General features: G+C 34.4%; 1 long non-coding RNA gene across 2 annotated transcripts; it reads left to right on the top strand.

The window, feature by feature from the left end:
- Window positions 1-72: 72 nt before the first annotated feature.
- Window positions 73-21,039, top strand: LOC136042052 (uncharacterized). 2 transcript variants are annotated; one of them, XR_010621156.1, is made up of 3 exons: window positions 73-209; window positions 6,270-6,390; window positions 20,791-21,039. It is a non-coding gene; the product is annotated as an uncharacterized LOC136042052 (long non-coding RNA). The 2 variants fall into 2 exon arrangements; XR_010621155.1 differs by lacking the exon at window positions 73-209 and having other exon boundaries at window positions 4,948-6,390.
- Window positions 21,040-22,847: the final 1,808 nt, after the last annotated feature.

Here is a 22,847-nt window from a genome sequence, read left to right as displayed (position 1 = left end):
TTATCAGTAATTTGTGCTGAATTTATCTCTTTCAATAATTAGGTGGAATATTGATCAAGGCTCCTCATGGCAAACTTAGTTATATTAGTAGCAAATATTTCTTCACTGTTTTTTGGATTTGTTTTGAAGCTGCCTCAAATTTATGCCTTGTATAAGAAAAAAGATGTCGCTGGGATGAGTTTTGCAAGTACATTCTTGGAGCTTTTCAGGTAAGAATTGTAATAGAAAGTCTTCGCGAATGACATCTTACTCCATTTGTTCGCCATTATTTTTGAAGAAGTCGTAAGTGATAACGTTCATAAAAAGATATTTGAAATCCTGTAGTTTGGACCATGGCATTTAAAACCATTGACAAATAAACACAAAAGTAATGACGGATGACATCACCATCGCAACCTTTATTAAAGACCATTAAAATGTGATTATGGCCCATTCTTCTCGAACACATCTAGGGGGGATGGTAATTTTACTTGTATCTTATTAAAAATAGTATTCTACAATATCTGAAGTTCTAAATTGGTCAATAGCCCACAAGTTTCCTATATTCCCTTGGTCCCTCTTGTATACGGCCAGTGGCACCAGAACAATGCTTTTAAGATAGTTATTGTTCTCGCAATAATCAGTAGATCTTGTGAATGTGCCTCCAGGGATGGAATGAACCAAGTAGTCCCAGAGGAAAATTGCCCTAATTCGTACTTGGCATTTCTTAACCTGTCTTATTAAATAGATCGCAAGTACTTATATATCTTAATAATTACTTTTATCATCTCCTTGCTCACATTGAAGTATCCCAATCTAATCACCTAGACTTCCTCCTTCTTTTAGTCATGATTAATAGCATGGCTAAGGAGCTTTCTGACATGGAAATGTCATTGACCCAACAGTCATTGAAACCTGCTATCAAAATTCAATGAGCAACATTATGAGTATCCTTGATTACACTGTTCGATATGCCTCAGACATGGACATGACAGTAAACCTTCCGAATTCCTGATAATCCCAATTTGTTCTGAATTTCTTCCCCATTATTTAAATCCAATTCTTCGTCATATTTCTGTGTCCTACTTTAAATTACTTTACATCACAACTTCTTTTAATTTGAAGCAGCGCATTGATGTTAAAATCAAACCTGATCCATCTATATCCCTCCTTAGACTCCAAAAAATTAAATTGGCATCCATCCGTGTCATTCTTGAATGAATAAGACTTTGTCTACCCTAATTTTTAATATGCTTGTCTAATTTGACACACTGGCATTACATGGGAAAAGTCAGACAAAATTGACTCTATCAAAAAATAGCTCTATAAATAATATTCGAAGATGGTAAAGCCCTACTGTTTTCTTCTTAAAAAGATAGGTTACAAAAGCCTTTATGCGTGGGAGGTATGTTACCTCTTACTTTGTCAAAGAATTTAATTATAAGCCCTTGCAAGAAAATAATTTCCCCCAGATTACGCTCCCCAAGGAGACTTCCCGCCTCGGGCTGCTTGTAAGCCAGATTTTATCTTGTCCCTGTTATCTACCATACCTCCAGATATGAAAAAAAATTTATCTCCTACGTTACAGAAATAAATTTACAAAATATTCTGCTAGTTTCTTTTTTTTATTAGTAGTGCAGGTATCGCCCATGCTGTGATCTGTTCGCTTGTTTGCCTTTTTTTTCAACGTTTTTATCTTTCCTTTTAATTTATTCTACAAACAAAACTATATCTTATTGAGTTTTAGTGTTTTCATCTTTTAACAAGATATAACCTATTGATGTATTTTTTTTATTCATCAATTTCATACATTGACTGTTTTAAATATTATCTAACCGACTATTTGTCCATTTTTAAAATTTGAGTCCTTGAGTCTAGATGATGCTAATGTGTAAAAAATGGTTATATGGTATCTTTATAAAAACTGGGCCTTCAAAGTTGTAAAAAATAATTTTCCTTGGTCGCCTTGAAAATTACTTTCTTCAGTCCTTGGGCTAAGGGGCCCATTTTCCCTCTAACATGGGCCAGAATATGCCTAAAAATCTTCACGGTCCATGAATATCATTTGCGTAACACCCATGGGTCATCATTTTGGACCAGTGCGCTTCTACACAAGAATACTTATATCTATGCATGGCAGATATTAAATACTATTGCAAAAGTACTAAAATTAAACCACAGGGATCAAGAAATTCTGATTTTACTCAAAAAAGGTCGTTTTCATTGGCTGTCAATTAAGCCTTGACTAGAGCCAAGAAATACCACTTTCTCTTTTAATAGCTTTATATCAGTAGAAAAGACACCGGTCCAAAATCGTAATATGGGTACTCGTTTGTTTCATTTTACAAAATGACTAATAATTATGGATTTTGGTCGCCACCATGGAAAGTGTTCGGTGAAAAGCAGTTAACGTGCATCAAACAGAATAATTAAAGTTGTCAAAACTTGTTCACTGAAAAAGATGAATGTTTAGTTGAGACAAAATATATACTAATGCTTTTAGAAAGTATCCGGAAACGCATTGAGACCAAGTATATCATTATACCTATTTTATTAATTACCCTCTTAAATATTTGGACTAAAAATTAAGTGTTTTTAATAATATTACTATTCAGGCTGAGTCTTTGAAGGTAAAATTTGAAAGAAAATGGATGGCAAATTTGAACTAACAAAAGAGACTCTGTGCATTTAGATGCACAGATTCTCTGATACGCTGAATCTGATGGTGTCATTTTCGTTAAGATTTTATGACTTTTAAGGGGTGTTTTTCCCTATTTTGCTAAATAAGGCAAATTTTCTCAGGCTCGTAACTTTTGATGGGTAAGACTAAACTTGATGAAACTTATATATTTAAAATCAGCATTAAAATGCAATTATTTTGATGTAGCTATTGATATCAAAATTTAATTTTTTTGAGTTTTGGTTACTATTGAGCCGGGTCGCTCCTTACCACGAACTGTTTGAAATGCCTGATAATATTTTTGACCAATTACGTACCTAAAATCGGGGAGTGGTAGCAAGAAATTTGTCTAACTAAATTTCACGAAAGGGTTGAATGTACTAATCAGGAGCAGCAAACTACATATATATGTAGTATATATATCATATATATATATATATATATATATATATATATATATATATATATATATATATATATATATATATATATATATATACTATATATAAATATATATAAATATATATATATATATATATATATATATATATATATATATATATATATATATATATATATATATATATATATATATATATATATATATATATATATATATATATATATATATATATATATATATATATATATATATATATATATATATATAAATATATATATATATATACAGCAGGTATATTATAGTAGGTATATAGACTTTATATATATAGTAGGCATACTATTCTTCATCAGGAATGTCAGTCGGAGAGAATGACGAGGAAGAAGTATCTTTGTGAAAGATAATCAAACAGTTCGTGGTAACGAACTGTAGTAAGGAGCGACCCGGCTTAATAGTAACCAAAACTCTAAAAAATGGAATTTTGATACCAATAGCTACATCAAAAGAATCGCATTTTAATGCTGGTTTTAAATATATAAGTTTCATCAAGTTTAGTCTTACCCATCAAAAGTTACGAGCCTAAGAAAATTTGCGTTATTTTAGAAAATAGGGGGAAACACCCCCTAAAAGTCATAGAATCTTAACGAAAATCAAGGCAGATCACGGATGCGTGTTTATTTGTTTTTTTGTTTGTTTTTTTCCCAGGGGTGATCGTATCGACCCAGTTGTCCTAGAATGTTGCAAGAGGGCTCATTCTAACGGAAATGAAAAGTTCTAGTGCCCTTTTTAAGTGAACAAAAAAATTGGAGGGCACCTAGGCCCCCTCCCACGCTAATTATTTTCCCAAAGTCAACGGATCAAAATTCTGAGATAGACTTTTTATTCAAAGTAGTCGAAAAACTTTATAACTATGTCTTTGGGGACGACTTACTCCCCCACAGTCCCCGTGGGAGGGGCAACAAGTTACAAACTTTGACCTGCGCTTACATATAGTAATGGTTATTGGAAAGTATACAGGCGTTTTCAGGAGGATTTTTTTGGTTGGGGAGAGGGGTTGAGAAGAGGGGGATACGCTGGGGGAACTTTCCATCGAGAATTTGTCATGGGAGACGAAAATTTCCATGAAGGGAGAGCAGGATTTACTAGCATTATTAAAAAAAAAACAATTAAAAAATAAATGTGAAAAAGCTTTTTCAGCTGGAAGTAAGGAACAGCAATAAAACTTAAAACAAACAGAAATTATTACCCATATGAGGGGCTCACCTCCTTATGATACCTAGCTCTTTACGCTAAAGTATTTTTAGTAATTTCAACTATTTATTCTACGGCTTTTGTGATTCAGGGGTCATTCTGAATGAATTGGGATAAAATTTAAGCTTTAGTGTAAAGAGCGAGGTACTGACGTGGGGGCGAATCCCCTCATATATGTAATAAAAACATGAGAATACAAAAGTTCTTTACGTAAGCTAATTTATAAGTTACGTAAATCTTTTACCAATAAAAAGATTCGTAAAAAATTTAAAGTTCTAGTTGCCTTTTTAATTAACCAAAAAATCGGAGGGCAACTAGGCTTCGTCCCCGCTCTTTTTTTCTCAAAATCATTCGATCAAAATTATGAGAAAGCCATTTAGCCAAAAAAAAAAAAAATATGCAAATTTCGTTTTGATTATTCCTCTGCGGAGAGCCAAAATCAAAACATGCATTGATTCAAAAACGTTCAGAAATTAAATAAAAAAAACAAGTTTTTTTACCTGAAAGTAAGGAGCGACATTAAAACTTAAAACGCACAGAAATTACTTCGTATATGAAAGAGGCTGCTTCGTCATCAACGCCCCACTCTTTACGCTAAAGTTTTTTACTGTTTTAAAAAGAAGAATTGAGAGAAAGAGTCAAACTTTAGCGTAAAGAGCGGGGCGTTGATGAGGAAGCAGCCTCTTTCATATACAAAGTAATTTCTGTGCGTTTTAAGTTTTAATGTCGCTCCTTACTTTCAGTTAAAAAAACTTGTTTATTTTTATTTAATTATAAACAGAAGATGTTTGTCATTTTAGCGGTTGTCAAATTGGCGATTAATAGGTCGCTGATTCGAAAAGTGAGAGCATTAGACCAATGGACACAGGAATATAACTTAAAATAAAAGTACCACTAGAATTATACACGCATGTCAAATCAGAATGTTTCGCTATAAAAAAAAACAATGACCAAACATATTCTATTATTGATTCACAAGCTGATAATGTTTCCAAAAGGTCACCTTAAGTTAATATCACCAGGAAATAAAAAAGACTGAAAAAAGAAAGGAAAATAAGGGGCCAAAAGAAATCTTGGGGGGAGGGGTAAGGCCCTTCCTGGATCCAAGAGTGGACACAGTGACGTAACTTAATTTAAGTTCCACTAGAATTGAATGTGTATGTCAAATCAGATTGTTTTGCCAAAAAAAAAAAAAAAAAAAAAAAAAAAATAGCCCAATGACCAAACAAATTCTATCTTTGATTCACAAACGATTCATGATTCAGAGGTCGCAGTTACTATCACCAGCAATTATGTAAGGCAAGCCTAATCGAGGAACTTATTCAACAGGATCCAAGCTTTTGACAAGAAAATATAAATAATTTATAGGATTGGTCATTACCTCAATTTGTTGGCATAAACATTTATGAAGATACAAACCTCAATTCTAATTGTAAGAAAAGATTACAAATTTGCATGATTATAATTTCGTATTTTTGCTTGTACAAAAGATCCAGCTATTGGTAAATTAATTCAGTTACAGGTCATTGAATCCAATATCTAAGTTGTTGCTTCCATACCCCTGAATCTAGTTTTCAGACTCTCGAAATCCATGAATACCTCTTAGTTAAATTGCCCTAATTTTATGTACGAAAGAAACAACTGTAAAAAAAAAAAAAAATTGAGACGTGATACCTCTCTCTTAGGTTTTAGGTAAAATCAAAGAAATATTAAGATGGCCAGGCCAGCTTTTAGATAGGGTGTGTAAAGGTCATAAGAAATGTTTTTATACGACATGGCACAAGAAAGAGTCAAGCTCTCAACAAATTGAACTTGAGGAAGAAGGGATACTGGTGTGTTGTCTTCAGATGGCTGGGGCATGTAATAAGTTTTTATTAGTAGTGGTAGTAGTACTAGTTAGGTTAATATGTAACTTTTATTTGTTTATTTTTAAATATTTTACTTTTATTTGTTTCCAAGGCTTGCTGCACACCATTGACAGCGCTGAGTAAAGGGGCTCAGCTTCGAGCGATGTGGTCTACTCGTCAAGCACAGTCAGTTAGTGTTCTCACCTGGGGGATCGCAACCTACTCCTGTGTTTGTATGTATAAATAATTTTTCTAAGAATTAATAGTTTAAATAGTTTATAGTTATTGTAAGCATAAAATGTTAGTGTAAATAATTTGGTATTTTGTAAAACTACATACGTTGATTATTTGTTTAAGAAATCCCTAAGATATCCGATTGTATTTTTTTCTTTACTCTTCCAATTCATTGGCTAATATTTTTCTTTCTATGATTTACATTTGTCACTCAGTCCGTTTTTGCAGTAAGTTTCTAAGATGAAGCCACCATTAGCTCTAAAATTTAATATGCTTCCCACTCTCTTGTCTCCTAAAATTACTACTTGAATTAGTAGCAACGGAGAAATTTTTGTAGTTGGGAAATAATTTGTGAAAATGTTTTCAGTTCATATCCAAATTTATCTTGGGCTACATATTGAATTTCTTTCCATTGAATACATTTGTTTCACCAGTATTCCTATCAAAATTTTCTGCAAGTTTTGTTCTGCTTAATGTTTTCTGGGGTCCGAATAGGGATGAAAAAACTACAGAACAAAGATTATAGGTATCGCATTACTCTAGGAATACTTAAAAGATGTATATGTCATATTCTAATTTTTGGTTGGTGTATGTGTTCTTACAAAATCAAGGGTTAACATAGTCGGTATAATTTATACAACATTGATAATTACCCAGTATTCCAAATTTGAGCCCCAACTAGCAGGAAGAGCAGAACAGATTTTTTTGGTCGGGTGGCGAAGTTCTTGAGGCATTAAAGCGTGCATTATTCAACGCAGTTGTTTTCTACAATTAGAAGTAGTGGCTGATCTAGATTCTGGATGTTTTCTGGTAACCTCGTTCCTTGTTTTTTTTTTTACTCATTTTTTAGAAGAAATTTGTCAATTTGGTCAATTATTGGCACCTTTGTCACACTGGACCCCAAGATTCTGCTCATTACCGCCATTTTCACATTTGGCCTCCCCCAGGATTTTGCTCTAGATCTGCCCCTCATTAGAGGTTGTGACGAAAGTTGTATTTTTGCTAATTTACACTTTAATACACAAAATATTATTTGAACCACTTTCTTAGCTTACAATTGTCAAACGGAATTCCGTTTTAAGTTTACCGTTAATATTATTTGTATTATTCTATTCCAAATAATACTTTCAATTAAAATTGTAAAACAGAAGCAACTATTAGAACTTTGTAAGCCTTGAAATAGCTCTTAAACTACTTTGATGCATTTTTTAACAAAACCAATCAATTAACGTAATAATGGGGTAAGATTATTTTTTACATCAAACAGGGTTTTGTTCTAATTTTAGTAATAATTTTTTTTAATGATGTTTTAAATGCTTAAATGGTTATTCTACTTGATTATATTGCAGCTGAAATGACATATTATCAAACAGTTCGTGGTAACGAACTGTAGAAAGGAGCGACCCAGCTCAATTGTAACCGGAACTCTAAAAAACGGAATTTTAATACCATTAGTTATATCAAAAGAATTGCATTTTTATGCTGATTTTAAATATATAAGTTTCATTAAGTTTAGTCTTACCCATCGAAAGACACGAGCCTGAGAAGATTTGTCTTATTTTAGAAAATAGGGGGAAACGCCCCCTAAAAGTCATTGGATCTGAAAATCACACCATCAAATTCAGCGTATCAGAGTACCCTACTGTAGAAGTTTCTAGCTCCTATTTACAAAAATGTGGAATTTTGTAATTTTTGCCAGAGACAGATCACGGATGCGTCTTTATTTGTTTTTTTTTTTTTTTTTTCCAGGGGTGATCGTATCGACCCAGTTGTCCTACAATGTCGCAAGAGGGCTCATTCTAACGGAAATTAAAATTTCTAGTGCCCTTTTTAAGTGACCGAAAAATCAGAGGGTACCTAGGCCCCCTCCCATGCTCTTTTTTCTTAAAGTCACTAGATCAAAATTCTGAGATTGCCATTTTATTCAACATAGTCAAAAACCTAATAATTATGTTTTTTGGGACGACTTAATCCCCCACCGTCCCTGGGGGAGGGGCTGCAAGTTACAAACTTTGACCATTGTTTACGTATAGTAATGGTTATTGGGAAGTGTACAGACGTTTTCAGAGGGACTTTTTCGTGTTGAAGAGGGGGGAGGGGGTTACGTGGGAGGTTCTTTCCATGGAGGAATTTATCATAGGGGAAGAGAACTTCCATGAAGGGGCTGCAGGATATTTTAGCATTATTTAAGAAAAACAATGAGAAAATAAAAATAATAAAAAATTCCCCTGGAAGTAAGGAGCAGCATTAAAACCTAAAAAGAACAGAAATTACTACGTAAATAAGGGGGTTCATCTCCCCCACAATACTTCACTCTTCACGTTAAAGTATTTTTAGTAATTTCAACTATTTATTCTACGGCCTTTGGAATTCAGGGGTCATTCTTAAAGAATTGGGACAAAATTCAAGCTTTAATGTAAAGAGCGAGGTATAGACTAGGGCGCAAACCCCCTTATACACGTAATAAAAATATGCAAATATAGAATTTCGTTACGTAAGTTAATTCTTAAGTTAAGTATATTTATTACTAATCAAAACGTTCGTAAAAAAAAAGTTCTAGTTGCCTATTTAAGTAACCAAAAACTGGAGGGCACAACTAAGCCTCCTCCCGCATCCCCTTATTTGTACCAAAATCTTCTGATCAAAACTATGAGAAAGCCATTTAGCCGGAAAAATATTAATATGCAAATTCCGTTTTAATTATTTATGTGCGGTGAGCCAAAATCAAAACATGCATTAATTCAAAAACTTTCAGAAAAAAAACAAGTATTTTTAACTGCAAATAAGGAGCGACACTAAAACTTAAAACGAACAGAAATTATTCCGTATATGAAGAGGTTGTCCCCTCCGCAATGCCTCGCTCTTTACCCTAACGTTTTTAATTGTTTTAAAAAGTAGTTGTGAGAAAGAGTCAAACTTTAGCGTAAAGAGTGACACGTTGCAGAGAAGACAACCCCTTCATATACGGAATAATTTCTGTTCGTTTTAAGCTTTAGTGTCGCTCCTTACTTGCAGTTTAAAAAAAAAACTTTTTTTTATTATTTAATTCAACATATGACTATAGTAAGTTTTACTGTTCAAAAGGCTGTATAAATGAGTTCCGTTTGCCAATAATAATATATTCAGTTGTATGATCAATTTGTGTATTTATTTGAAAGATGGTAGAAAAATATAATTTTTGAAAGCAAATTAATTTTAAAATTTAATTAGAAAATTAAATTGATAGTCTATTTCAAAATATTTTGTCTCGATAAAAATAGAAATAAAAATTTTCTTTTAGTAGGAGTCATACCCCCCAGTTTCAAGCATAAGGGACAGGTGTTGTCTCCAGATAATGATGACCTTTCTAGAGAATTAGAAACATTTAAAATTTTGGCACTAATCATGCCTAAATACCTATTTACCTACCATTACATAAATCATTGTATAAATGCCTTTATAATAATAATAGCCTATTAGCACGAAAACAAGCAATTGAAATTGTGTAATAGAAATGTAAATTGTTATATTTTTGTATTATAAATAATTTATACAATTTAGTATTTCGAATTTTATGAGAAATACATTAATTGGATTTATAATGTTCATAAAATAAAATATAACAGATTGTTTTATTTTTAGACGCTAATATCTATTTTAATCTCTTGTAAGAATAAAGCACTGTATTTATACCCGATCTCACCTTAAACAGTTCTCTTATTTTGGACATTTAATTACCAAGGTGTTTTGGTTAATTATTTGCAGTGCTCCATTCAAAAAACTTTTTCCACAAAATAATTTTTAAAAGGAAAAGCGAGCAGACTCTATTCAACCAAAAATGAGCAGAAATGAAATCGAACTATCTACCAGGCATAAAACTACCACAAATCACCGTCAATAAATGAAAGAAACTCAAAACGAAAAGAAAACACAAGAAGCGCATTAACGCTGCCAAAGTAAAGAGCGGTGTGGGAACAACGGTTTTTTTTTTCTTTTTTTTTCTTTTTTTTTAGACCAGAGCACTTTGCACAGAATGAGTTGTCATATATACTTCGAAAGGGGTTCATTCGATTGGAAAATGACAGGATTAGTGAACTTTTTAACAGTCGAAAGTGATTGGAGGGCATCCGACCCCGTCACTACGCCCATCAAATCTCCAAATACATCCAATCAAAATTTTCAGATAATCATTTTCTTCAGCGTAAATGAAAGGTCCTGAAATTACGTCTTTGAGAATGATAAACCACCCATAGCCCTCAGGGCAAGTTTTTTAAGTGATTCCACGGGGGAATATAAGGCCCTTGTTGAAAGATGGCCGTACTAACTTTCGAAGGGGCTCAATGGACTGGTAATCAGAAGTTCTAGTGCTCTTTTTAAAATTCAAATCGCTTGGATGGCAGCTACTCCCTTCCCCTGTTTTGGAGCTTCAAGGCACTTCATATAGAAGGAGTTGTCATAGAAATTTCAGAAGGAGCTCATTTGATCGGGAATTGCAACGTCTAGTGCCTTTTTAATAGTTGAAAGTGGTTGGATAGTTAACCAGTCCCCCTTCTAAGTCTCTTATTTCCCAAAATTCATTCAACCAAAATTCTGAGATAGCCATTTTATTCATTGTAGTTGAAAGGTCCAGTAATTATATATTTTAATATGACAACCCCCTCCCCCCACAGCCCTCAGGTCAAGGGTTGTAACGTATGAAAACAAAGAAAGGGAACAAAAATGAAAAGAGAAAAAACAAACAGGTGAAAAAACGAGGATTTTATCAGCCAGTAGCTAAATATGAAAAACAAGCAAATATTTCGACAAGGACCTCCGCCAAGTCGTCCTTGTAAGTTATGTCCTCGGGTCATATAATATTTTTATGGAAAGGGCGGTCTTATAAACTTCTGAGGAGGCTCATTAGGTTGGAAATCAGAAGTTTTTACTGTCTTTTTAAAGTGTCAAAGTGATCCGACGGTAACTCCTTACGGTCTATTTCCCCCAAATGTATCTGACAGAAATTTAGAGATAGCTATTTATTTAAAAACAGTCCAAAGATCACATAATAAGGCCATTGGGGTTGGCACAACCCCTATAGTCTGGGGGAAAGGGTTGTAATTTAAGCTACAGGGGCATATAAACTTTATATTGAAGGGATAAATTTGTGATATTTAGAGGAAGCGTTTTTGATTCAAAATTTGAAGTTCTAGTTCATTTTTAAGAGTGAAAGTGGTGGATTACAACTAGCCCCCACCTCCTTTCTGACATCATCTTTTCCTCAAACGCAACCGATCAAAATTATGAGATAGCCATTTTGTTCAAAATAGTTTAAGAATGATATAACAATTTCTAGAGGGAGGACATAACCATCCAGAGCCCAGGGCACGTGTAGTGATTTATACTCGGTTATATCACGTTTTGTGGAAAGGATGGTTGCAGTAACTTTGAATTGGATGGGGCTCATTTGATTGGAAGTCAGAGGATCTAGTGCCCTTTGTAAGAGTCAAAAGAGAATGGTACTCAACCAGTCTCTCTCCTACAAGCCTATCTTTCCCAAAAATAAATCCTATAAAAATTATATGAGAACTATTTTACTCAGTATTGTTGAAAGGTCGAGTAATTATGTCTTTAGGGTGGTCAACCTCCCCACAGTCCTCAGATCGAGGGCTATAAATTTAGGCTATTCGTTCATTGTTTATATATAGTACATGTGATTGAAAAAGCTATGCATATCTGAACTTTATTTTCCAAAAAGACGAAGGGAATTCAGGTGAGCCTTTGACAAATGACTGGGTACATTAATTTGGAACTTTCAGGAGATAATATGGAAGATGATCAAAAAAGGGATTATTTACATGCCACCACTACTACTGTAACTATCACTACTACTACTACTACTACGACTACTACTACTACTACTACTACCACAACACTACTCTATTTACAATATTGAAGGAAAAATTGAATTAAAGACGCTATAATAGATAAGACAAGATTTATTGCAAAAAGCCTACGGGCCATAGCAACACAGAATACAGCCTACAACTAAAGGTCAGGAACAAAATACAACTTTAGATAGTATACATAAAAAAAACAATAACAACAAAAAAAGAAACACACTAAGGTTCAACATTTTAATCGGCAAACAGGAATCAATATAAAATTCAATTCCTAAAAACCATAACAAGCTATCCCCCTAAGGACGATTCTCCATGTTTAATTCATAAACGAAGAAACTTCTATAACTGTTTAACAATACATGCGCTCCTCTTAGCAATCCGCTCAATTAAGCAATATTCACTCCAAAACCTCGTCCAAAATATTCATTCCGCAACTCAGGCAGCGCTTCACTCTCGGATACAAAATAAAACAAATTGTCATTCACACATCTACTCATAGGGCGAAAATAGGAGCCAGCCATTAGCCTAAACTTCCCTAAAAATTTTCTTCTTCTCACCTAAATCAAAAATATTTCTCTTACCAACAACAAATTCTTCAAATCTTCTTTATTCAGCCAAAATTTGAAATAAACCTCCTGCCCCAGACACTCTTTAGCTTGGGAGTAAAACATCAAAGACATAGATTGGTCCGTAAGAGCTTGTCACTCTTGGATTTCTTGGTCATTTAGGGTTCTTTGGACTTCCTTCCATACTGACACACTTTCATCCACTGTGCCTTTTTTTTCACTCCAAATATAGAGACCATAATGGTCCAGTATTTTCTTGACCTGATTTGACCACAAATCACGTGTACTTTTTTCAAGCTCTCCAAATAAGCTGACTTAAGAAGCCGAACTCTAAGAAGTCTAGTTATCTTCTCCCAAAATTCACCATTCTAACACTCCTTAAAGTGAAAAGCCCCAGATCTTTTTTCGGAACCACTGAACTAAATCAATCCTTCCAGCCTAAAATCTATTAAAATATCTTAGCTGAACTACTTCTAACTTAGCTGCCTTAATAAAACTCCAAACCTTAGAAACCCAGTGTAGACGAGAAGCTACTTGTGTCTGGGATACTTTTCTGGATCCTTAGTAAGCTAGTTAACCTGTATTACTTCTCAAGATCACATTTATTAACCTATTACCCCTTAAATTACAATATTATACATGCCTAGACATCTCCCTTAACGCACTAAGCTTAACGTCTAAATAAAAAAAATTCTTGTTTAACCTCTAACATCATTCCTTCAAAATTGAAATCAATCTTGAAATCAACATCCCCTTTGCTCCCAAGTACTAATACTGCTGACGTCTTAGCATTCAACTCTAAGTCCTTCAGTTCTAAATATTTTTTATTATATCTGATTGCTTCTGAAGATTGTCCCGACTAACCACCACTAGAACTAAATCTTCACAACAAAAATCACCCTCCGATACATATCTGCTATTATCAATACAAAATAAGACAGTAAGCTTATTTCAAACAGACTTAAATTAACAACCTTCTATTTACCGAGTCAAAAGCACTTTCCAGGTCTAAAAATACTACGAATAGCCGACCATTTTTCACTTTAGCATATCTCTTTATCAGAATATCCAAAATAAAAATATGGTCAACAGTGCTGAATGTCGATATGAATCTTGCATGTTTGCACCAGGCTAAGTATTTCCTCCTTATCTTACCAATCTCTTTGCCTAAATTCCAGAAGCTTACAAAAAAAATTACTTGCCATAAAGTGAAATAATGAAATATATGAAAAATATATGAATTTGAAATATATGAAAAGTGAAATAATGGGAAATAATTTATTTCCCATAAAGATAGAAGTAAAGTTTTCATGTAACTTCCAATTATCTTATCTTAAAAAGAGGCACCGCTAACGAAGTGTCCATGAGCGAGACCAACAAGCTTTCTCCACTACAAACGAGAAAATTGCGGCCAACATGGGTATTAAAATTGTCCTTCCTAACCTCAGGGCTTTTGTAGATGTACCATCTGTTCCTGGCCAAGAATTAATTTTCATCTTTTTAAACTTATCCCAAATTTCTTTTAGAAGTACAGGCCAAATTAAATAATAATCATTCTGTCTTAAAGGATATGTTACCGTCCCTAGACCCAATTGTCTATCTTCTAAACCATTCGACTCATTCACCTTGAAATGTTCTGACTCCTTATTTTAAAAATTATCTTGCAACATCTCAACTGGCGGGACATCTCCTATTAATCCCGGGCCCTGGATTGAACATTTAACTGCCGACCAAAACTCTCTAGGGTTATTCACACCATTAGCTTTCTTAATTTCTTTATTAATCTTCATCTGCTTCTCTCTCTTTTTAGCTCTTTTTAGCTTCTTTAGCTCTCTTTTTAGCTTAACCCTATTATAATCTGACCTTAATTTCCTATATTCAGCTAGCCTACGCAAATTCATTTCCTGATCCAATGGGTCTGTTGCTTTAAGTGGATTGAAAACCCTAATTGCATCTCCCCTTTTCTGCCTAAATTTGTCATCTAAAAACCCTCATCTTTTCTGGTCGGATGTTTCCTATCCTGAGAAAAAGGCTTGATACTCTGATAAATTCTATCCGTAATTTCCAAAACAGCTTGATCCAATTCAGCTGGTCCTGAAAATTGGAAATCGAATGCCAATAAAAAAAATTATTAAATTCCTTCCCCATCTATTTATTTTTCTAGGCCTATCCATACTTTTCCTTGTAGGGAAAACATGTTCACATTCACTCTCCAAACAAGCATTCTGACGTGGTTCATTTACAAGGGGTTCACCAACCTGCAGCTCGTCCTCATCCCCAGTATATGCATTGAAGTCCCCTAGAAAAACAAAATTACGGCAGGGGTACATTCTTTTATACATCTGTGATTCATTTTCAATCAATTCCCATGCATCTTCATGGCTGTAACAACTATTATTCGGAGGCAAATATAAAACACACAAAATAAGATGAACATTTTTAAGTGATAATAATAGCCTGAATAAATTGTCAGACTCACTTTCTAGTGTAAGAAATAAATTAAGTACACCCTTCCTTAAGTGCCTAAGCTCCTCCATAAGATCTACCATTTACTGAAACTTTTCTCCTACACTCAAAAACATCAAAATCTTCACATGACGAAAAATGATCTAGAGAATTCCATGTCTCATCAAGGCAAACAGCATCCTAATTTTTACAACCGGCTGATGTACTTGACCTTAATAAATTTTTTAACTTTTCCTTACTAGAACCTTGCTAATTACAAACTACAAAACGTAAGCACGATTCTCTATGGCCCTGTATTTTCTATTCTCGTAATTTTGACTGGCTCCCAGGCTCTACTATATCCCCTCAAGTAGGATGCTCTTGAGAAAAAAACTGGAGTTTTCACTATCTGGTGAGGCGCAAATGGTTCGTAATCCTGAATCGCTTCGTTTACTTGAGTATAATTTTTTTTTTTTGTGCCTTCATCCTGCTCTAAACGTCTGATGTTCTTACTATTTCTTTTGCCCTGTCTCTCGCCTTGCTGAGCTAAATCCATCTCAGGTTGTTGGCTAACGGGGTATGATACTGCCTACCAGCAAAAATAGCTTCCCTCTTCTACATTAAATACAGAAGCGGTGCTTCCGAAACTCTGACCGCTAGCAGTAGAATTTACCAATCCGCATCTCTCGCAAGAAAAAATCTGATTGCTCTGATTTGCACGAGCGTAAGATGCCCCAGGCTCATTAAAATTATTATGGGGGCTAGCCATCATATAACGCGCAAGTTTTCCTGTCTGAATATCTTGATCCTCCTCTGCTGAGTAAACTCGCATTGCCCATTACTTCATTAATACTGTACGAAAAGTCTAAACTCTGATGATCACGGGCTCTCATTTCCTCTACTGCTACAACCTTTCATTGTTGTCGATCAATTTCTTTCACTTTACCCATTTCACTATCGTATACAAAAATCTTATCCCCCATGAAAAGTCTCACACCCTCAGCTTTGCATGTAAATGGCCTTCTGTACGCGCGGCTTCCAAAATTCGTATAAACTTACTGCACACCAACAAACATGAAGAAGTGTAATTTGGGGCTACTATCAAATGAAACCTTTTGAAAAGTGCAGTGGAAGTAAATGGGGATTTTTTAATTCCATAGACGGTAATTTAATTACGAAAAGTCTGATTTTCTGGTTTGAAGGTAAACGAAGAACATCTTTGATATCTGTCTGTATAAACCTGGCGCCTCTTACTATCAAACAGTTCATGGTAACGAACTAAGTAAGAAGCGTCCCGGCTCAATAATAACCAAAACTCAAAAAATGGAATTTTGATAACAATATATACACTCGAGTCATCCTGGCCGAGTGGGTTGATGCGCTGGATTTGGGATCCTTTGTCTGAGAGGGCGAGGGTTCGAACCCTAGTACACCCAATTATTTGGTTTGGGACGGGGGTCAGTGGCATGACTCTGTAAGCTCAGCCAGAGTCGAACCAGCTCTAAATGGATGCCTGGAGAAATCTGGGGAAGGTAAACAGGAAGGGTGTGCGGAAGCACTGGATGGTTGGCCCCCAACCCCCCATTGCACTTTCTGGCTGAAGGACCAAGAAACGGAGATCAGCACCGCCGGTCGGGACTGTAAAGTCTAATGCTGTATTATTTACCTTTACCTTTTATGCATCAAAAGAATTTGATTTTCATACAGATTTTAAATATATAAGTTTTATCAAGTTTAGTCTTACCCATCAAAGTTACGAGCCGGAGAAAATGTGTCTTATTGTCAAAAAAAGGGGAACACGCCCCATAAAATCCATAGAATCTTACATCTTAATAAAAATAACACCATCAGATTAAAAGTATCAGATAACCCTAATTTAGATCTTTCACGCTCCTATTTGCAAAAATGTGGAATTTTGTATTTTTTGCCAGAAGAAAGATCACGGATGCGTGTTTTGTTGTTTTTTTTTTTTTTATTGTTTTTTCTCCCTAGAGGTAAATCGTATCGATCGAATGGTCCTAGAATATAATGGGAGGGCTCATTCGAGCGGAAATTAAAAGTTCTAGTGCCTTTTTAAAGTGACCGAAAAACTGGAGGGCAACCAGGCCCCCTCCCACGCTCATTTTTGTCCCAAAGTCACCGGATCAAAATTTTGAGATATCCATTTTGTCCAGCATTGTCGAAAAATCAAATAAATTTAATTTTTGGGACGACTTAATCCCCCCACAGTCCCTGGGGGAAGGGCTTAAAGTTATGAACTTTGCCCATTGTTTACATATAATATTGGGTATTCGGAAGTATACAGACGTTTTCATGGAATATTTTTTCTAATGGTGAAGGGTTTGGGGGGAGGGGGTTACGTGAGAGGATCTTTAGTGGAGGAATTTATCATTGGAGAAGAGAGTTTACTTTAAGGTGGCGCTGGATATTCCATCATTATTTTTTTCTAAAACAATGTGAAATTAAATTAAAAAGTTTTTTCAACTGAAAGTAAGGAGTAATTTTGAAACTTAAAATGAACTTATTGTGTTTATGAGGGGGCTTGTCCCCTCCTCAATACCTCGTTCTTTACGCGAATCATTTTTACTATTTTCAAAAGAGCTATTTATTCTAATTAAACGTCCTTTGTGATTCAGGGGTCATTCTTAAAGATTTGGAAGAAAATTCGAACTTTAGCTTAAAGAACGAGGCATTGACGCTGAGGCAAACCCCCTCATATACGTAACAAAACCATACGAATAGCTCGTTACGTAAGTTAATTTGTAGGTTATGAATATTTATTACTAATAAAAACGGTCGTAAATAAAACTAAAGGTTTAGTGGCCTTTTTAATTAGCCAAAAAAATAGAGGGAAACTAGGCTTTTCCCCGCCCCTTTTTTCTCAAAATCGGTCTATCAAAACTTTGAGAAAGCCTTTTAGACAAAAAAGTAAAATGAATATGCAAATTTCTCTTAGTTATTCATGTACGGTGAGCCAAAATCAAAACCTGCATTAATTCAAAAACGTTGAGAAACTAAATAAAACTGACAAGTTTTTTCAAGTGAAAGTAAGGAGCAACATTAAAACTTAATATGCACAAAAATGATTAGTATTTGAGGGGGTTCGTCCCCTGCTCAACACCTTGCTCTTTATTCTAAGGTATTTTTATTAATTTCAAAAGAGCTATTTATTCTAATTAAACGGCCTTTTTGATTCAGCGGTCGTCCTTAAAGAATTGGAAGAAAATTCAAACTTTAGTGCAGAGAGCGAGGTATTGGCGAGGGGGTTAACCCCCTCATATATGTAATAAAAATATGCCAATATTGAAGTTCGTTACGTAAGTTAGTTTTATAAGTGACGCATATTTATTACTAATAAAAACGTTCAAAAATAAATAAAAAGTTCTAGTGGCCTTTTTTGTTAACGAAAAAAATTGGACGGCAAATAGGCCGCCTCTCCCCCCTTTTTTCTCAAAATCGTTACTTTCAAAAAAGTAAAATTAATATGCAACTTTTGTTTTAATCATTCATGTACGGTTAGCCAAAATCAAAACCTGCATTAATTAAAAAACATCGAGAAATTAAATAAAAAAAAAAGTTTTTCCAAGTGAAAGTAAAAAGCAAAATTAAAACTTAAAACAAACAGAAATTATTACGTATATGAGGGGGTTCGTCCCCTCCTCAATACCTTGCTCTTTACGCAAAGTTCTTTTTAGTAATTTCAAAAGAGCTATTCATTCTAATTAAACGACCCTCGTGATTCCGGGGTCATCCTTAAGGAATTGGAACAAAATTCGAACTTTAATGTTAAAAGCAAGGTATTGGCGAGGAGGCGAACCCCCTCATATACGCAGTAAAAATTTACGAATTTAGAAGTTCGTTACGTAAATTTATTTGTAAGTTACGTATATCTATTTCTAATAAAAACTTTCGTAAATGAAATTAAAAGTTCTAATGGCATTTTTAATTAACCAAAAAAAGAGGGAAACTAGGCCCCTTCCCCGCCCCTTTTTTCTTAAAATTGGTCTATCAAAACTTTGAGAAAGCTACTCAGCCTAAAAAGTGAAATGAACATGCAAATTTCCTTTTAGTTATTCATGTAGGGTGAGCTAAAATCAAAATCTGCATTAATTCAAAAACTTCCAGGAACTGAATAAAAAAAAATATTTAACTGAAAGTAAGGAGCGGCATTAAAACTTAGCGACATAGAACAGAAATTATTCCGTATATGAAAGGGGCTGTCCCCTCATCAGCGCCCCGCTCTTTACGCTAAAGTTTGACTCTTTCTCACAAATCTACTTTTTAAAGCAATAAAAAACGTTAGCTTAAAGAGAGGGGCGTTGAGGAGGGGACGGCTCCTTTCATATACAGAATAATTTGGTTTGTTTTAAGTTTTAATTTCGCTCCTTTCTTTCAGACAAAAAAACTTTTTGTTTTATTTAATTTCATTTAAACATCTAGCAATGTCCTCTTTTAGACTAGAAACCCTCTATCTTCGGGTTAAGATTGTAGAGTACCACGTTGAACCTTTTTTGATCCACCTCAATTCTATCCATCATCTTTGAATTCTTCTAACCTCCATTTTCAGCTCACAATCTTCCATCTCTGTATTTTTCGATTTTTTTTTCCAATTCACAAGTTTTATTGTTCAGAGATTCTGAAATTGAAGAAAATTCCACAGATAAGTTTTCTACCTTTTCGCACAGGGGATTTTGTTTTTAAGCTCCATTGACATCTCACTTATTTTCTTTAAAATCTGTAGCTGGACTTCTGTTGATTCTGTCATCATTCTGTTTATGGAATCAAACTCAAAACCAGCAAAAATTAACATGAGCAGGGCTGACAACCCCCACGCTTTCTCAAAACCAGAATATAATTTGCACTTTACTGAAAACAAAAAATTTTTAAAATGTTTTAACTTTTTAACTTTAATAAATAAAAATTCTTAAAACCCTAAGGAATAAATATCAGTATATGTATATTAAATTGACATTCAGCGGTCATTTTTTTTTCCAGTAAATTGTAAATTACATTCTGGTCTTCAGAAGGCATGGGGGTAAGAAGACTGGACCTTTCAACTATGTTGAACAAAATGATGATCTCAGAATTTTGATTGGTTGTGTTTGAGGAAATAATAGGCTTGAGGTGGGGGGATTGCTGTTCTCTAATCGCTTCTTACTCTAAAAGGACACTAGAACTTTCAATTTCCGATTGATTGAATCCCTTTCGAAGTTTCTCCTTCTATACGAAGTGCCCTGGTCTGAAACAAATAAACAGTGCATTGTGCCAACATTGTTGTTTACTTAGGCAGCGCTATTGCCCTGCATATGATATAAACTGCTCTTGTGAAAATCCTTTTAAATAAAAATCTTTCACTTTCTAATTACTTGAATTATACATTTATTATTTAAAACACGTAATCTTTTTTTTGTTAAGATGTATTCAAGCAGTATACTGACACTATTTAACTTTCGATGTGCTTGAATCCTTATTCAACTATTTCCTTTCATTAGATATTTTCTTATCTAAATTTATTCACTTCACATTTTAGGTCGTCTCGTCACAACAGTCGCTACATCTACAGATGTCCCACTGATCACAAACTTTGTTGTCGCCTTATTCCTAAACTTTGCCATTACTGTATCTGCCATTTATCTTCAAAGGCAGGAAAAAAGTAAAGTGTCTTAAAATAATATCCTTGTTCACACGCTTTTCAAAGGCATGACATGATTAAATTTAAATAAAATTGTTTTGTCGGTGAGCTTGAGCAGTTTTACAATAAACATTATTTTGACTGAAATACTTTATCACGTTGTTACTCCCATCACTTGTATGAAGAGTATTCTTGCAACAACAAAAAATTCAATTGATTAAAAGAGTGTATATTGAATTTTTTGTTCAAAAATTGGAAAAAAGGAATAAGTAGAATTGTTGTGTGCCAAAATAAAGGGCTTTATTTCAGTACAGAGAATTTCTGAGAATATTATATTAAGTATTGCTGGTCTCCATTAAGAGCCAATCACTATATTTGGTTAACACCAAAATTTAATTAGCGTAGGTTCAAGCCAAACGGAATTTTTCAGAAGATTTCTCAGCCAATCAGAAAATTCTGTGAAAACTGATTGGCTCTAATTAGTGCTAACTAAATCTTGGAGTAGTAAGATCTCATTGTTTTTAACCACACATCAAGAAAACATTTCTCGTAAAACGTAATCAGTGGATGAAGATCCAATGAAGGGTCACACCCACTAATTCCCCAAACAAATCCAATCAAAATTTTTAGATAGCCATTTTGTTCAACGTAATTGAAAGGTCCGGAAATTATGTCTTTAAGGTTATAAGTTATGCCCTAGGGGCATGTAAGGTATAATCAGAAAGAGTGATAGTAAAAACTCCAGAATTGGTACATTTGATTGAAAATTAGACGTTCTAGTACCTTTTTTGAGATTTAGAGTGATTGGAGGGTGGATAAATACCCCCCTCCACGCCTCGTGCTTTCCCGAAATGTATTTGATAGAAATTCTGAGATGGCCATTTTTTGTCGTAGAAACTTCGGAAAGAGCTCATTCTATTGGGAATTGAAAGGGCTAATTAAATAGTCAAAAGTGATTGGAGGGCAACTAATCCCCCTCCTACGACCACCCTTTCCCTATACACATCCCATCCAAATTTAAGAGAGTCATTTTATTATACATAGTTGAAAGGTCCAGAAATTATGTCTTTGATGATGGCAACCCCTTATAGCCCTCAGGGCAAGGGTTGTAAGTTATGTCCTAGGGGCATATAAGGCTTATATAGAAAGGATGATCATATAAACTTCGAATGTGGCTCACTAGATTGGTTATAAGGAGGTCTAGTGCCTTTTTTAAGATTCAGAGTGATTGGAGGTTGGATAAAATTTCCTTACAATATTTTGAGATAGTCATTTTGTTCAATGTAATTGAAAGGTAGCTCTCAGGGAGAGGTGAAGGAAGGGAGGGGGTAGAAATTGATATATAATCCCCAGCCCTGTAGCCACTATTTTTTTCGTAGCGTACTCCTTTTCATTGGGGGGGGGTATATAAAAGGAATTTTAAAATATATTTAAAAAAATGTGAAATTGATATCTATTCCCTTATGATTTCTGGGAATATCTCTGGTCTATGTTGTTATTATGAAAGTAAAGAGTGACACGACATCCCAAAATGAGCAAATTTATTCTGTATAAGAGGGGGGTTTGCCTTGCCTCATACACACCTCAACCTCATGCTCGCTGAAAATTTGGAGTGTGCTCATTAGATCAGAACTTGCGAATTTAAGTCCTCTTTTTAAAGGCCAGAGGCATTGGAGCCCAGCCCGCCACCTGGGGTTGTTGTTTTCTGGGGGGGCTCTACTTTTAGAGGGATTTCATACAAGGAAAAGGGGTATTTTTGTGTGCCAGAGGGGGGGGTGATTTTGGTATTTTCCAGTGGGGGTAAATGCCCAGAACCACATTTGATACCCAAAATTGTCATGTATTTTATGCTTTAAAAAATCAGAATTTGGCTGTGTATGTGGAACTAACTAATGAACTTTTGAATGAGGCTACTATTATTTGAATCTCGTACTGTATTTATTAATAATATTCAT

Source organism: Artemia franciscana, unplaced genomic scaffold (genome assembly GCF_032884065.1).
Source record: "Artemia franciscana unplaced genomic scaffold, ASM3288406v1 PGA_scaffold_58, whole genome shotgun sequence".
NCBI classification, from domain to species: Eukaryota; Metazoa; Arthropoda; class Branchiopoda; order Anostraca; family Artemiidae; genus Artemia; species Artemia franciscana.
Note: the sequence above shows the minus strand (reverse complement) of the source record. Positions and strands in the feature narration are given on the sequence as shown.